Source organism: Myodes glareolus, chromosome 3 (assembly GCF_982192425.1).
Source record: "Myodes glareolus chromosome 3, mMyoGla1.1, whole genome shotgun sequence".
NCBI classification, from domain to species: Eukaryota; Metazoa; Chordata; class Mammalia; order Rodentia; family Cricetidae; genus Myodes; species Myodes glareolus.
Genome location: NC_142028.1, coordinates 99,441,993 through 99,458,895, shown reverse-complemented (window position 1 = coordinate 99,458,895; position 16,903 = coordinate 99,441,993). Strand labels below are relative to the sequence as shown.

Below are 16,903 nucleotides of genomic sequence, written 5' to 3'. Positions count from 1 at the left end.
TTATAAGTATTTATGGTAACTAAAATCTAAAATTGAAGATTTAAAAATCAAGTATCTGATTATACTTAGAACGAATAAGATCCAGAAAACAACTGACAACAAATGCGGAGATCATCAGTAACGGAGAACCCTTTTTCACTCTTGGTGGGATTCCCAGTGGGTGCAGAAGCTCTTGAAACCAGTGTGGAGAATCCTCAAAGAGCTCAGAAGAAATACCCCATATGACCAATTCACTATACCACTCCTTTGCGTGTACCCAAAGGGCTTGACTTCATACTCACAGATGCTTGCTCAGCCATGTTCATTGCTCCTCTATTCACAATAGCTAGTAAATGAAGCAACCTAAATGCAGTTCAACCAATGAATGAGTAATAAAAATGTGGTGCATATACACTGTGGGATACCATTCAATCATAGAGAAAAAGAAAATCATGAATTGCCAGGTATGTTGGTAGAACTAGAAAATATTATACAGTGTGAGGTAACTTTCACTCAGAAAAGCAAGTGTCACAAGATTTTTCTCATTTGTGCTTCTTACCATTGATTATCTAGTGCCAAGCCTCAGTTGGTGCATAAAATGCAACCTCTACTTCAAAACCTCAGGGAACATCATGAGAAAGGGGCAGAAAGACTGTCAGAGGCAGAGAGATAGAGCATGTGCTGCAAGATGACAGGAACTCTCAACCATCAGTCCTGCCTAAACAAGACCTGGCTATATTCAAAAGAAGTTGACATTCCAATGTGAGTGGGGCAGTCTCACAAGGCTCCATGTCTAAATTAAAGAACCAAAGTCAATTTATAACTTCCAAGAGAGCGAGAAATAGGTTTTCTGGGATGATCTTTCTAATTAGTCCTCCAATACTAGGTTGTCAGTCCTAAAAGCATATATATATATAATAGAGGAGCAACACAAATTGGACAGCAGGTTATATTTATATATTTGTTCATGCACACATTCTCTCTCTCTTTCTCTCTCTCTCTCTCTCGCTGTGTGTGTGTGTGTGTGTGTGTGTGTGTATGTGTGTGTGTGTGTTACTTTCCAAGGCCTGAGATTTACTTAAGATCAATATGAATTTCTAGTATACCACATTTGCCATTGTGTTTCTCCCAAGTACAAATGAAATGGTGGTTTTATTTAACTTATTTGATTCGTTGGTGGATTACTATGGTTTGGGTTCAAAGAGTCCATGTGTTGGAAACATGATGTTCAGTGGGGTAGTGTTAGATTGGGAATGGACCTTTAAGAAATGGAGAACAGAGGGAGGACACTGGAGGTGTATCCTTAGATGGCATTAAGAAAATAACCTCTAATTAGTTTTTGGAAGATCGTGTTGTTCTCAGAGCAAACACAACTCTGGTATTGGTCTTTCTTAATCTTCTTTTTTTTTAATTTACTTACTTATTAATTAATTAATTTATTTATTTATAAGACTTTCCACTTCCTCCCCTCCTCCCAATACCCTCCCACTCCCCCCACTCCCTCTCCTCCTCCCTCTCCAGTCCCAAGAGCAGTAAGGGTTTCCTGCCCTGTGGGAAGTACAAGTTCCTCCAAGTCCAGGAAGGTGAGCATCCAAACAGACCAGGATCCCAAAAAGCCAGTACATGCAGACGAAACAAGACCCAGTGTCATTGTCAATGGCTTCTCAGTCAGCCCCCATGTCAGCCAAATTCAGAGAATCCGGTTTGATCACATGCTCGTTCAGTCCCAGTCCAGCTGGCCTTGGTGAGCTCTCATTCGATTAGTCCCCTTGTATCAGTGGGTGAACGCACCCTTCGCGGTCCTGACTTCCTTTTTCATGTTCTCCCTCCTTCTGCTCTTCATTTGGACCTTGGGGGCTCAGTCCAGTGCTCCAAGGTGGGTCTCCGTCTCTATCTCCATCCATCGTCGGATGAAGGTTCCCTCTGGTTCTGCCTTCCTTGCTCACATTCTCCTTCCCTCTGCTTCTCATTTGGACCTAGGGAGTTAAGTCCAGTGTTCCAATATGTGTCTCTGTCTCTATCTCCATCCATCACCAGATGAAGGTTCTATGGTGATATGCAAAATATTCATCAGTATGGTTATGGGCCAAGGCCAGTTCAGGCACCCTCTTCTCTGCTGCCCAGGGAACAATCTGGGAACCTCTCCTTGGGCCTGGGAACCCCTCCAGAATCAAGTCTCTTGCAAACCCTAAAATGGCTCCCTTAGTTGAGATATATACTTCCCTGCTCCCATAATCATCCTTCCTCCCTCCCCTCCCTCCCATTCCCCCAAGCCATCCCCAATCTTCCCCCTCTCCCCTCTCCCTAACCATCTCCCCTTACTTCCACCCCCACCCCCCCCGCGATAGCCACAAATAACATAAAATATCTTGGGGTAACTCTAACCAAGGAAGTGAAAGACCTCTTTGACAAGAACTTTAAGTCTTTGAAGAAAGAAATTGAGGAGGATACCAGAAAATGGAAAGACCTCTCCTGCTCTTGGATTGGGAGAATCAACATAGTAAAAATGGCAATTCTAACAAAAGCAATCTATAGATTCAATGTAATCCCCATCAAAATCCCATCAAACTTCTTCACAGACCTTGAGAGAACAATAATCAAGTTTATATGGCAAAACAAAAAACCCAGGATAGTCAAAACAATCTTATACAATAAAGGAACTTCTGCAGGCATTAACATCCCTGACTTCAAACTCTATTACAGAGCTACAGTATTGAAAACAGCTTGGTATTGACATAAGAACAGAGATGTCGACCTATGGAATCGAATAGAAGACCCGGATATTAACCCACAAACCTATGAACCCCTGATTTTCGACAAGGGAGATAAAGGTATACAATGGAAGAAGGAAAGCATCTTTAACAAATGGTGCTGACATAACTGGATGTCAACCTGTAGAAGAATGAAAGTAGATCCATATCTATCACCATGCACAAAACTCAAGTCCAAACGGATTAAAGACATCAACATTAATCTGTCCACTTTGAACCTGATAGAAGAGAAAGTGGAAAGTAGTCTACAAGATATAGGCACAGGAGACCACTTCCTAAGTAGAACCCCAGTAGCACAGACATTAAGAGAATCAATGAATAAATGGGACTTACTGAAACTGACATGCTTCTGTAAAGCAAAGGACACTGTCAGTAAGACAAAAAGGCTACCTTCGGACTGGGAGAAGATCTTCACAAACCCCTCATCAGACAAAGATCTGATATCCAAAATATACAAAGAACTCAAGAAACTAGACATTAAAACTCTAAATAACCCAATTAAAAATGGGGTACTGATCTGAACAGAGAATTCACAACAGATGAACTTCGAATGTCCAAAAGACACTTAAGGTCATGCTCAACCTCCTTAGTTATCAGGAAAATGCAAATCAAAACAACTTTGAGATACCATCTTACACCTGTCAGAATAGCTAAACTCAAAACCACCAATGATAGCCTATGCTGGAGAGGATGTAGAGTGAGGGGAACACTCATCCATTGTTGGTGGGAATGCAAACTTGTGCAGTCACTGTAGAAATCAGTGTGGCGGTTTCTCAGGAAACTGGGAGTCAACCTCCCTCAGGACCCAGCAATTCCACTCTTTGGAATATACCCAAGAGATGCCCTATCATACTACAAAAGTATTTGTTCAACTATGTTCATAGCTGCAATTTTTGTAATAGCCAGTACATGGAAACAACCTAGGTGCCCCTCAATAGAAGAATGGTTTAAAAAGGTGTGGAACATATACACATTAGAGTTTTACTCAGGGGTAAAAAACAATGACATCTTGAATTTTGCATGCAAATGGATGGAAATAGAAAACGCTCTACTGAGTGAGGTAATCCAGACCCAAAAAGAGGAATATGGTATGTACTCACCCGTAAGTGGATTCTAGCCATAATTAAAGGTCTTTGAGCCTATAATTCATGATCCTAGAGAAGCTAAATAAGAAGGTGAACCTGAGGAAAATCATATAGTTATCCTTTCTTACTCTTCTTATCCACCAGACTGACCTCTGGCTTCCACGAGTATTCCAGACGTGATATGGTAACGACTGTTAGGCTAGTGTCAGATGTCCACACAAGGGAGTTGTCTGATCTTGGCATGCAGTCTCCAATATGCAGAGCTTAAACATAATCTCAGTTCTTTAGACATTTTTAGGTTCAGATATTTTGTTACAGTAACGGAAAGCTTCACAGGGATTTTAGTTACGTTTTCTCTAGGTCTTCTTAATTTTGCTTTTATTAATGTTGAAACCTTATTCTTTTCTCAGATACCCAAGTTCCAGCTTTTCTCACATAAACTAAGTTTAGTAATTCCACTGTCTTCCCTGAGTGTCCAGGCTTAGGGTAGAAGCTGCAGCAGCTACCTCTGGGAAACAGTGATGTCCTCTCTAGCCCCTTTAGTTTTCTACTTCTCATGTAACACTTCTTTTTATTACATGCTATCTATTGAGATAATATACGTAGTTTCTACATGCTGTTAGTGATTATTGTGAGTGGGAACATTATAGAATATGTCTAATTGGTAGATGTTCACACCGCTTAATGTCCTAAATTTACTATATATTATACCTTAGTTACTTTTCAAAATGTAGTTTTCATTATACCTCCTCTTCAAAGATTATCTCTTCTTATATCATAGCAACACACAGTGATCTTCTGGATCATATGACCCACACCATTACCATGGCCAATTAGAACTGGTCACTTTACGGGAACTTGTTTTAGGATACTGAGATGTAAAAGCCTGAATGATAGAGTTCTTCATAAAGATGGATGAACTGAGTGAACAGATTCTTTTCAAGATTTTGAACTAGTGGTCTCAGTTCAAATTTGAACCAAAGACAGTAGGATCAGATCAATAGCAGATCATTACTGACTGTGGAGTCCTGAAATGGAGAGTTCCATAGTCATTTGTCCTTTGAAAATCTTTACCCTAAGCAACCCATTTCAACAATTAGCATTGGGTTTATTTTACAAGTCAGTCTGTGGTCATTTGAATGTTCAAGGTGAGCATAGGTAACTGTCAAGTTTGTTTAGAGATTTCTCAAATGTAAGCCTTTCATGTTAGAATAGATGTGGATTTTGGATCTGATCAGGAGCCAGAGGAAAAATTATGTAAGAGTGGACTTGAGTAGTTAGCATTAATAATAGCAGTAATTGTGGCAAAGAGATGGCTCAGCAGTTAGAGCATGTGTGGTGCAAGCCTTGAAGACCTGAAAAATCTCCAAAGGATCCCATAGTGAAGGAGAAAACTCACTTCTAGAAGCTGTCTTTTGACCTCTACATGTGATTACTGTACCCAAACTGACAAACATACATACAGACCACACATGCACACACATAGAAACTTAAACCATACCAGCTCTAATCGATGCTGAGTAGAGCAAATTTTTCACAAGAAGGGCTAGGTGACCATTCTGCCAATTCATTGTCAAATGTCAGCTTTAACAGGCCAGGTCTCACAACTTTAATTTCATTTCATGACTTTGTGGGATATGAGTTCAAGCAGGTCTCTGCTAGATTATTCTTCTGTATCACGTAACATTTTCCGGGGCCACTTTGGTAACATTTACCTGGAGAATAGTTTCCTCTGTGATAATAAACTAGTTTCACTCATACATCTGGTGTGTAGTAGGGGTAGTTGAGCCCATCTTCAACCCTAATGTCTCAGCTACTCTAGTATTGACAGTAAGGGACTTAGTATCATCAACTTTTCTCTGTGTGGAATGAGTTCTCATGCACAGGACGTCATTTGGATTTCTTCTGCTTACCCTTGGTTATAACCATCACAAACCAGCCTAGATTAGGGGGAAAGAAAATAAAGTTCCTCCCTCAGTGTAAGAAGAGCTAAAATTTTGTATTTTATTGTACTCCATTACAATAACCTCTTAACTTACTTAAAGTCATTTCTTCATGCTGTGGTAAATTAGTATATTAGAGAGACAGTTATAAAGTCTAAGGGGTGTATAAAACATTAAGCAGAGAGTGACAAGCCAGGCACAAATTTTACCCTTGATGAGTATTTCTTTAATTATTACAATTTCTAGTTTTAATTATTGAAAATATTTTTCATATGATATATTCTGATTATGGTTTATTTTTCTCCAACCCCACCCAAAACCTGTTGGTCAACAAAGGAGTTCCACAATAGTCCGGAATGGAGTACAACAAAGATTTATTTATCTGGGGATAAACTCACAGGAAGACTAGTGATCCACAGTTGTCTGCATGCGCTGGGAACTGGAACTGAATCCAGCAGCTAGGAGGGCTGAGCTTGCTTTTTGTCTGCATTTATATTACATGAGGCCATGCCCAGAGTGGGCTGGTATCTTAAAGGCTAATGGCTGAAGAAGTTCCCATAGCAAAATCTTCCCCATCTCCTCACTGGCCCACCAAAATCTGCACCCTTTTTTTCTTACATTAAAAAACAGCCAGACATCCACATATTAATAATAACAATAATAAAAACAAACAGAAAACCTTGACAAAGGAAAAACACAAGAAACATATACAAATGCTGACACACACACACACACACACACACACACAGAGAGAGAGAGAGAGAGAGAGAGAGAGAGAGAGAGAGAGAGAGAGAGAAATCCATAAATCAAAATCAGACCATAATGTAAAGGATTCGTAAGGTTAAATTGGAGAAAAAATAAAACAAACAAACCCCATATTAATCAACCATATAAAAACCTCCAATAATATCACTGAGTTTGTTTTGTGTTGATCATCTACTGCTGTGCAGGTTTAATTTGCTTCTAGTCAGAGTAACCCATAAGAGCAAGAGAACCAAGAATCTTTGTCTATTGGTTACTTTCATTTGAAAGAAGGTGTTAATTGTGGAGCTGTCAACTACAAATAATGGTAATAATTGTAATATTAATAAATTCTCTCATAAGTATCTCATGATAATATGAATATATAGTGGTTATCTTTTAACTAAAGAAGAATGGGAACACATGTTTGATTAGAATTCCTTTCAATCTTTAAAAGATGTCATAAAATATAATAAAGGATGATAAAATTTTGCATGGAAAGCTGATTACATGAACCCACTGTAAATGAAATTTTCTGACTTTCTATTTCTTAAGCTTAGTGAAAATCATTCTTTTTTGAAATATGAGACATTTCATGGTAAATTTGTTTTCATCTTAGTTTGTTGTGAAATTATTCTCAAATTTCATTTGTGAGCTATGAATATGTTGTTAGTGTTATTTACAGTTGAGAGCAGATTAAACATGTTTTTGTTTGAATTAATTATGAAATGGAGGCACTTGGGACTGCTATTTGGTTTTGCTTTTCTTTTTATACATTTAATTTTTCCTCTTGGTAGGTGCTGGTTATTACTTTGCTTCAAGCTGCTGAGTTGCTCAGAAATGAATTTGACGTTGACTACTCAATATCAAATATGCTGATTAGAACTAACAGCATGCAAGAGGGTTTCAATGAAAATGTAATGCTATTTAATAAATTAGCATGTGCAACAAGCAGGCTAAAGTAAGCTTTAACAAAGCTTCTTGACATTGTGTTTTGTTGATTGAAGGCTATAACACTAAATTCTATCAATGATCTCACAAAACATCAATGATAAAATCCCCCTATCACTTGATCTGTTCTACACTTTGCCCCTATGTTCCCTCTCTCTTGTTTTCACCTTAGATATAGGATTCTGACTATGTACCTGGAGACTAGCTAGTCTTCTATCAATTTTAAGAATTGAAAAGTTATTTGCTTTTTGTGATATATTGGTTACTTTTCTCATCACCGTAAGCAAGTATCTGACAACTTGAGGAGAGGTTTGTTTTTGCTTACTACAATTCTTTGTGGAGAGGATATGGTGACTGGAGCTGTTTGTCCCTGGCAGAGGGAGGATATGGTGCCTAGTCTCAGTGAAGCAGCAGATGGAAAGCACAGCCACAGGACCAGAGGATGCAGGACTGACCTATAATCTTTGGAGGACTACCTCTGACAGTTAAGCAGCATGTCTAAAACACTCATCCCTTTCCCCAAACAGTGCCACCAGCTGGCGACAAGGTGTTCAAGCATCAACCTATAAGAGATACTCATATTTAAGCTACAACATAGGAGAAAGACTTTTATGCCCTCTATGTGACCTAAAGTGAATGGATACCGCACAGCTTTATAGCCTCTGACTCTTCTTTGCATTTCTGATGCTAGTACTCAACCTGTTCTGTCCAGCTTCCCAAAACCTTCAGGACCAGGATCCCACGACAGTGAACAATATGTTTTTTATTGGTTTTCTCTGTTTAATTTCTGGTGTAATTCTTGTCTCTCATTCTAACTCTCTTTGTGTATGTTCCCCAGTATGTTTACTTGCACTTGAATGCTTGTCTCAGATAAGTTCTTGAAGGACTTATGAAACCCATTTCTTGCACTTAAATAGTCAGTAATACCTTACAATGTAATTGTAGTATGTTTCTTCAAAATAAAACTGATTGTACTCCAATATGTGAAACTTGTTTTCAGCAAAGAGTACCATCTATGTTTATCTTGCTTCAGCAGTTTTTTCTTCCAGTGTATCTATGGCCTTTGATCTGTTGGCATCATGACAAGAAATCTTTTTTTTTTTTATGTTTTACTCTTTAGTGTTTATTTTTTTTTTTTTAGTAAATTTTATTAAATTATAAAAGTTTCCATTTCCACCCCCCCTCCCAACACCCTCCCACTCCCCCTACTCCCCCTCCTCCTCCCTCTTCGTCCCCCAGGGCGGTCAGGGTTTCCTGCCCTGTGGGAAGTTCCAGTTCCTTCCCCCTCCCTCCAGGTCCAGGAAGGTGAGTGTCCAAACAGACTGGATCCCCAAAATCCATTATATGTAGAGGAAACAGGTCCCAGTGTCATAGTCAATGGCTTTTCAGAAAGACTTCGGGTCAGCCACAGTCAGAGAATCCGGCCAAATTCGGAGAGTCTGGTTAGATCACGTCCTCTTTCAGTCCCAGTCCAACTGGCCTTGGTAAACTCTCATCAGATCCGTTCCCTTGTATCAGTGGGTGATGGCATCCCTCGCAGTACTGACTTCGTTTTTCATGTTCTTCCTCCTTCTGCTCCTCATTTGGACCTCGGGGGGCTCAGTCCCGTGCTGCAATGTGGGTTTCCGACTGTATCGCCATCCTTCGTCAGATGCAGGATCTATGGTGATAAGCAAAATATACATCAGTATGGACATGGGCCACGGCCGATTCAGGCACCCACTCCTCTGTCCAGAGAGCAATCTGGGGGATCTCTCCTTGGACCTGGGATCCCATATATACTCAAGTCTCCTGTAAACCCTAAAATGGGTCCCTTAGTTGAAATATAATCTTCCCTGATCCCTTGTTCATCCTTCCTCCCTCCCCCCCCCCATCCCAGGCCACCAAGCTTTCCCCTTTCTTCCCCTACTCCCTTCTCTCTAACCTTCTCCCCTTCCATCGACCCTCCCTCCCCCCCATGCACCCGAGGTTACCTGGGACTCTTGTCTATTTCCTACCTCCTGGTGGATAGCTAAATAATCTTCATCAGGTTCATCTTCTTATTTAGCTTCTCTAGGATCACGAATAATAGGCTCAAAGACCTTTAATTATGGTTAGAATCCACTTATGAGTGAATACATACCGTGTTCCTCTTTTTGGGTCTGGCTTACCTCACTCAGTAAAGCGTTTTCTATTTCCATCCATTTGCATGCAAAATTCAAGATGTCATTGTTTTTTACCGCTGAGTAAAACTCTAATGTGTATATGTTCCACACCTTTTTTAACCATTCTTCTATTGAGGGGCACCTAGGCTGTTTCCAGGTTCTGGCTATTACAAATAGTGCTGCTATGAACATAGTTGAACAAATGCTTTTGTAGTATGTTAGGGAATCTCTAGGGTATATTCCCAAGAGTGGAATTGCTGGGTCCTGAGGGAGGTTGACTCCCAGTTTCCTGAGAAACCGCCACACTGATTTCCACAGTGGCTGCACGAGTTTGCATTCCCACCAACAATGGATGAGTGTTCCCCTCACCCCACATCCTCTCCAGCATAGGATATCATTGGTGTTTTTGACTTTAGCTATTCTGACAGGTGTAAGATGGTATCTCAAAGTGGTTTTGATTTGCATTTCCCTGATCGCTAAGGAGGTTGAGCAAACATTACTTACTTTTGAACTTAGATTTTGGACAAAGGTATTTTGATTCTTAGAGTCTTGAGTTTTTTTTCATAGAGTTAGTTAATTTTAATTCTTTCTTCAGGAAATTTGTTGGTATTAAACCTCGTCGAAATCATACCATATTTTTGTTCTCATATATCTTAAATATACTGGTCCTAACATATCCATTAATTCATTCTTTGTAGTTTTCATTTTCCACAGGTGACCATACCCCCTTATATTAAATGAGATTTTCCAGGAATAATTCAAATTTTAATTTCTCAATGCTTGAAGTGTAATTATAAAGAATTAAATTACGGTACTCTTTTCATCCATAGATAATTATCTCTTTGGATTTATACTGTGTATGCTACCTCTTCATGGGTACTTTATAACTTTCCTGATTTTAAGATTAACTTTTATGCTGTGTTTAAGTAACTCTTATGTTAAAGTTCAAAAGAGTAACTATAGAGTTACCTGTTTTTTAGTTCATATAATTACATAAACATTGCATATTTAACTTCACCAATATAATCTAAGAAGGGTGGTGAACACAGTATGAGAGACAATAGTCACAAAACTTTAATTATGATCTTTACTCTCATTTTACTATTTTATTATTTTCTCATTAAATCTAACTTACAAAGAAAAATTATATACAATATATAAAATTTTGCTTTATGTATATATGTACTTTTGGTAGTAACTGTAGTTTTAGGGATCCATTGGAGGTCTTACAGCATGTTCCTGACACATAAGAAATTACTACTATGTTCCTTAGAAATGAAATAAACTTTAATTGAATAAAGTTCTAAGTTCAATGTGGCTCCAATTGATGACTTTATAAATTATAAAATAATCTTCTTGTAAAACACAATTTAGATATCAGATCAAGTCTGCCTTCTAGGATTTCAGTTTTGTTAAAGGGAAGGTATTATCCCAATAGTTTGAGATGTATAACATGAATGACCATATGCATACTTTCTCCATTTAAAAAGGACCATTGACCTAGGGAAAAATCTACCAGTATTCTGCTAAAGGATCACAGAAATAAAGTGATTCCTAATAACGTATTATTATACATATAGATCAGCACATCACTCAGGCCTAATTTTCCTATAATAGACGATAACCAATATAGAGGGCAACATGTGGAAAATGTGAAAAGAGAGATCCTTTGGAGCACTTAGTCCTAAATGACCTGCCTTTATCACCCCAACATCTTAAAGGCTCAAGGATGTATGTGAAAAAGAGACAGAGAGATTGTAAGAGACTGAGGAGGAAACGGTCTTCTCGATACACAGGAACTGATAAAACCAAAGTTTTATCATACATAAAACTTCAAAACTGAGATTGTGAAAGCACAGAAAAGATATGCAAAAGAAAAAAAAACAGACAAAATACAAGCATGGAGATAAGAAAGCAGACACAGTGTCCCACCCCTATTTGAGGAAGCTATTTGTAAATGATAATTCTTGGAAAAGAAAAATCAGTTTTCTTCAATAGAATGATAGTGGATATATCAACCATACTTTATGGCTAGGCCCTATGCTCAAAAGTAGTTGTCTAGCACAAATCAGTGTGTGTGTGTATGTGTGTTTATTTTACAAAGAGAGAGAAAGAATGCAAAGTTAGGTGAGTAATGAGATGAGAAGGATCTTGGAGTAGTTGGGGAGGGGAAAGAGTATGTCTCAATGGATGAAATTCTCAGTAAATAAAAATACAAAATTATAAAGTGGTAACTCTAGCTATATCGAGATTATCTAGATAATTCTTCATTGATTCTGATAATTTTTTGTTTCTTGTTCATTTTCGTGAACGTTTTTTAGAAAACAGATAAAGAGTAGCAGTTTAAAATGACTATATATTTTATTATTTTATTTTAAAATCGTGAAAAGGTTTTAGGGTTTGAGACAATAACTTAGTTCTAAACTTAGTGCTTATGAGCCAGCAAACAATCCTGAGTTAAACACCTAGAACCTCTACTGAAAAAAGAATAAGAATGGAGGACGATGCTTGTAATCTCACCGCTGGCAGGTAAAAACAAGGTGATCAATAGTGCATGTTGCTCTTGAGGCTAGTGGGAAGACTTGTTCAAAACAGTCCCTGCCCTAGTTTGCTTTTCTGTTGCTGTATAATTTTTATAACAAAGGCAATTTGTGGGGAGGAAGGGATTTATTTATTTATTTATTTAATAATTCTCAGATCTCACACCTTCACTGAGGAAAGTCAGAAACCCAAGAGAGGAACCTGGAAGTGGGAAGGAAACAAAGTCTATGTAGAAAAACTGGAAACTGGCTTGCTTCAATCATGAATACCATCATAGAGTAGCACTTCCCACATCATAATAAAATAACAATAAAATGATTCACCGACTCATTTACAGGTCAATATGGTGGAGACAACTTCTCAGTTGAGGTTCCCTCTAGTTTGTGTCAGCTTCACAAAAACTGGCCATCACAGACCTCTCCATGACACACAAAATTGCCCCTGGCCTTTAATGCAAACACATTTCATGCTTAAGTTCATTTGAATATAAAATTTTGTTATATAGGCAGTTATCCTTCAGATACCAGGAAATTTGTATTACAATGTGAAAAATCTTTCTTAAGTACGCTTTTTATACTTGCATGCCATGCTTATAGAACCCTTAGCATAGAAAGTAGCAGGAAATGTTTAATATATACTGTGCTTATGGACTCTCTGCATATGGCATTTAAGACTTTTGTTCTAAATCTGGTGGTGGCACACACCTTTAATCTTAGGACTCAGGAGGCAGAGGCAAGCAGATCTCTGTGACTCAGAGGCAAGCTTGCTCCACAACGAGTGTCCCAGGATAGTCAGGGCTGCTATACCAAGAATCTCTGTCTTGATAAACAAACAACATCAACAAAAAAGACTTTAGTTCTTATATGAGTGTGATTTCTACAAGTAACTTTTTTTTCTACTTTAAATATTCCTTCAATGATAACTACTTTATATTTTCTGATTACTATTTATTTCAGTTTTGATAACAGATACATAATGATGATTTTATTCAGGGCACAAGTGTGTATTATCCTAAACAAACACATTTAATGCAGGTTTAATGAATCACAATTTCCTTTTGCATTCCTGCACAAGCCTATATTACCTTTGCTTTCCTTTCTATAGCCCTCTCCCTTCAGGTTGAATATTCTCTGTTTCAACATCCTTACCCAACAGAGAAATGCAAATAAAAATGACTCTTAGGTTTCATCTTACACCAGTCAGAACAGCAAAGAACAAAGACACTAATGACAACTGCTGGAGAAGATGTGGAGCAATGGGGACGACTCCTCCTCTGCTGGTGGGAGTACAAACTTGTATAGCCACTTTGGAAGTCAATATGGTAGTTTTGCAGAAAACCTGGGAGTCAATCTACTGTAAGACTCAGCTATACTACCCTTGAGCGTATACCTGAAGGATGCAATCATACCACAAGGACATTTGTTCAACTATGTTTATAACAGTTTTGTTTATAGTAGCCAGAACACAGACACAACCTAGATGTCTCTCAACCAAGAAATGGATATGGAAAATGGGGTAAATTTACATAATGGAGTATTACTCAGCTGTTAAAAACAAGGACACAAGGAAGTTTAAAGCCAAATGGTCCTAGAAAAATCATCCTGAGTAAGTGTGGAGGCCCAAAATATGGGCCCATTTTCACCTTGTCTGACGGTCAGAGAGTCTGGGGGTTGCTTAAATGAACAACAGGCATAGTTGCATGTCCCAACGTAGGATGTGATTGTTTGATTCTTTTGACATTAAGACAGCTCCATTTAATCCTGAAGATGGTCAGGATATGTAAACGTACTTTTTTTTTATTGATTTCTACTGAGCTCTACATTTTCCTCTGTTCCCCTCCCTGCCTCTCCCCTCCCTTCAACCCTCTCCCAAGGTCATCATGCTCATCAATTTACTCAGGAGATCTTGTCTTTTTCTATGTACTTTTGCTCCTTCTATTTTAACTATGAGTTCACTTGGGGAGGGGCGGCCTTCAGGATATGTGATCTAGAGCAGCTTTGCTACCAGGACAACAGAATGCTAATGATTTGATGACTCAGAGTGATAAAGTGATTGGCTGTTTGAGTTGTCCTTTGCATCATGTTTTAGTAAAATCTTTTGTTGCCTTCTCCCCCTGCCCCCCCCATTTACATTGGGTATAAAAGCAATGGAAAAATAAATAGGGGCATTTTCAGTACTCACTGGAATACCCTGCCAGTATTATTATATGCTTTCTGTCTTATTTTTATGTGTCTCCATATTCTTTACTTATGTTTCTAAAATTCCCATGCCCCTTCCCTGGCAAAAAGTATTTTTGTCAAGGCTGGTCCTCAATAAGTAAGATAACCCAGACCAAGAAAGACAAACATGGTATGTACTCACTCATAAGGGGATATTAACAATAAAATAAAGAATGACTGTGCTGAAGTCCACAGGTCAAGAAAGACTAGGTAATAAGAAGGTTTCGTGGTGTGATACCCTATCTCCCTGTGAAGAGGAAATCTATAGAAGAGATTTTGTGTCTGGACTGACGGTGAATGGAAAAGAGAATATGAGTGATCAGGTTGAGTGTGGGGGTGGAAGGGAACAGTACTGAAGGAGACTACTGAAGAGGAGGGGCATTCCTGGGCTAGTAAAATCTGGCACAAGGGTGTTTCCCAGAAATCAACAAGGATAACCTAGCTATGACTCCAGGAAATAGAAGATACATAGCCTGAACTGACCATCTCCTGTGACCAGATTTGTGCCTAGCCCAAATGTCATCAGAAAATGGTCATCCCACAACTAATGGAAACAGATGCAGGGCCACAGTCAAATATTAGGCAGAGTTTGGGGGACTCCTACACAAGAGAGGGAGAAATGGTTATTAAAGTCAGAAGGGGCTCTTCGCCATCTTTCCTCCAGCCGGGCTGCAGCTCTCATCATGAAGGTCGAGCTGTGCAATTTTAGTGGGTACAAGATCTACTCCGTACACGGGCGGTGCTACGCCAGGACCAACGTGAAGGTTTTCCAGTTTCTTTTTTTTCAAATTTATTTATTTATTTGTTTATAAAAATTTCCACTTCCTCCCCTCCTCCCCATACCCTCCCATTCCCCCTACTCCCTCTCCTCCTCCCCCCTACTCCCTCTCCTCCTCCTTCTCCAGTACTAAGAGCAGTCAGGGTTTCCTGCCCTGTGGGAAGTGCAAGTTCCTCCCCTCTCTCTCCAGGTCTAGGAAGGTGAGCATCCAACCAGACTAGGATCCCAAAAATCCAGTACATGCAGACAAAACAAGACCCAGTGCCATTGTCAATGGCTTCTCAGTCAGCCCCCATATCAGCCACATTCAGAGACTCCGGTTTGATCACATGCTCATTCAGTCCCAGTCCAGCTGGCCTTGGTGAGCTCTCATTCAATCAGTCCCCTTGTATCAGAGGGTGAACGCACCCCTGGCAGTCCTGATTTCCTTTTTCACGGTCTCCCTCCTTCTGCTCCTCATTTGGACCTTGGGGGCTCAGTTGTGATCCTAGAAAAGCTAAATAAGAATGTGAACCTGAAGAAAATCATATGGTTATCCTCCTGGATGTTGGAAGTAGACAAGATTGCCAGGCAAACTTGGGTGCACGTGTGGGGGGGTGGAAATAAGGGGAAATGGTTAGAGAGAAGGGAGAGGGGGAGGATTGGGGATGGCTTGGGGGAATGGGAGGGAGGGGAGGGAGGAAGGATGGATATGGGAGCAGGGAAGTATATATCTCAACTAGGGCAGCCATTTTAGGGTTTGCAAGAGACTTGATTCTAGAGGGGTTCCAAGGTCCAAGGAGAGGTTCCCAGATTGTTCCCTGGGCAGCAGAGGAGAGGGTGCCTGAACTGGCCTTGGCTCATAACCATACTGATGAATATTTTGCATATCACCATAGAACCTTCATCTGGTGATGGATGGAGATAGAGACAGAGACACATATTGGAACACCGAACTTAACTCCCTAGGTCCAAATGAGAAGCAGAAGGAGGGAGAACGTGAGCAAGAAAGGCAGGACTAGAGGGAACCTTCATCTGACAATAGATGGAGATAGAGACGGAGACCCACATTGGTTTTCCAGTTTCTTAATGCAAAATGCGAGTCCGCATTCCTGCCCAAAAGGAATCCCTGGCAGATAACTGAACTGTCCTGTACAGAAGAAAACACGAAAAAGGACAGTCAGAAGAAATTCAAAAGAAAAGAACCCGCCGCGTTTTCAAATTCCAGCGGGTCATCACTGGTGCATCTCTTGCTGATATAATGGCCAAGAGGAATCAGAAACCAGAAGTTAGGAAAGTCCAGCGAGAGCTGGCCATCTGGGCTGCCAAGGAAGCAAAAAAGGCTAAGCAGGCATCTGAGAAGACCGCAATGGTTGCTGCCAAGGCCCCTACAAAAGCAGCACCTAAACAAAAGATTGTGAAGCCTGTGAAGGTCTCTGCTCCCCGAGTTGGTGGAAAACGCTAACTTGGTAGTTCATAGAACAGAGTTTTGAATAAAATCTATTTCAAACTCTTAAAGAAAAAAGTCAATAGGGTCAGGGACGCCACAAGAAAACTCACAGAATCAATTAACCTGGGCTCACAGGGGTTGAACTGACAATAAGGAACCTGCGTGGGACTGACCTAGATAATCTACATGTTTGTTACAGTTGTGTGGCTTCTTCATCTTATGGGACTTATAAGAGTGGGAACAAGGCTGTCTCTGACTCTTTTACAGGTTTTTGGAACTCTACTTCTCATACTGGGTCACCTTGACCAGCTTTAATACAAGG

The 16,903-nt window shown here is 39.6% G+C and overlaps 1 pseudogene; it reads left to right on the top strand.

Moving 5' to 3' along the window:
• The first annotated feature begins 15,052 nt into the window (after positions 1-15,052).
• Positions 15,053-16,623, top strand: LOC125412694 (large ribosomal subunit protein eL24-like; annotated as a pseudogene).
• Positions 16,624-16,903: the final 280 nt, after the last annotated feature.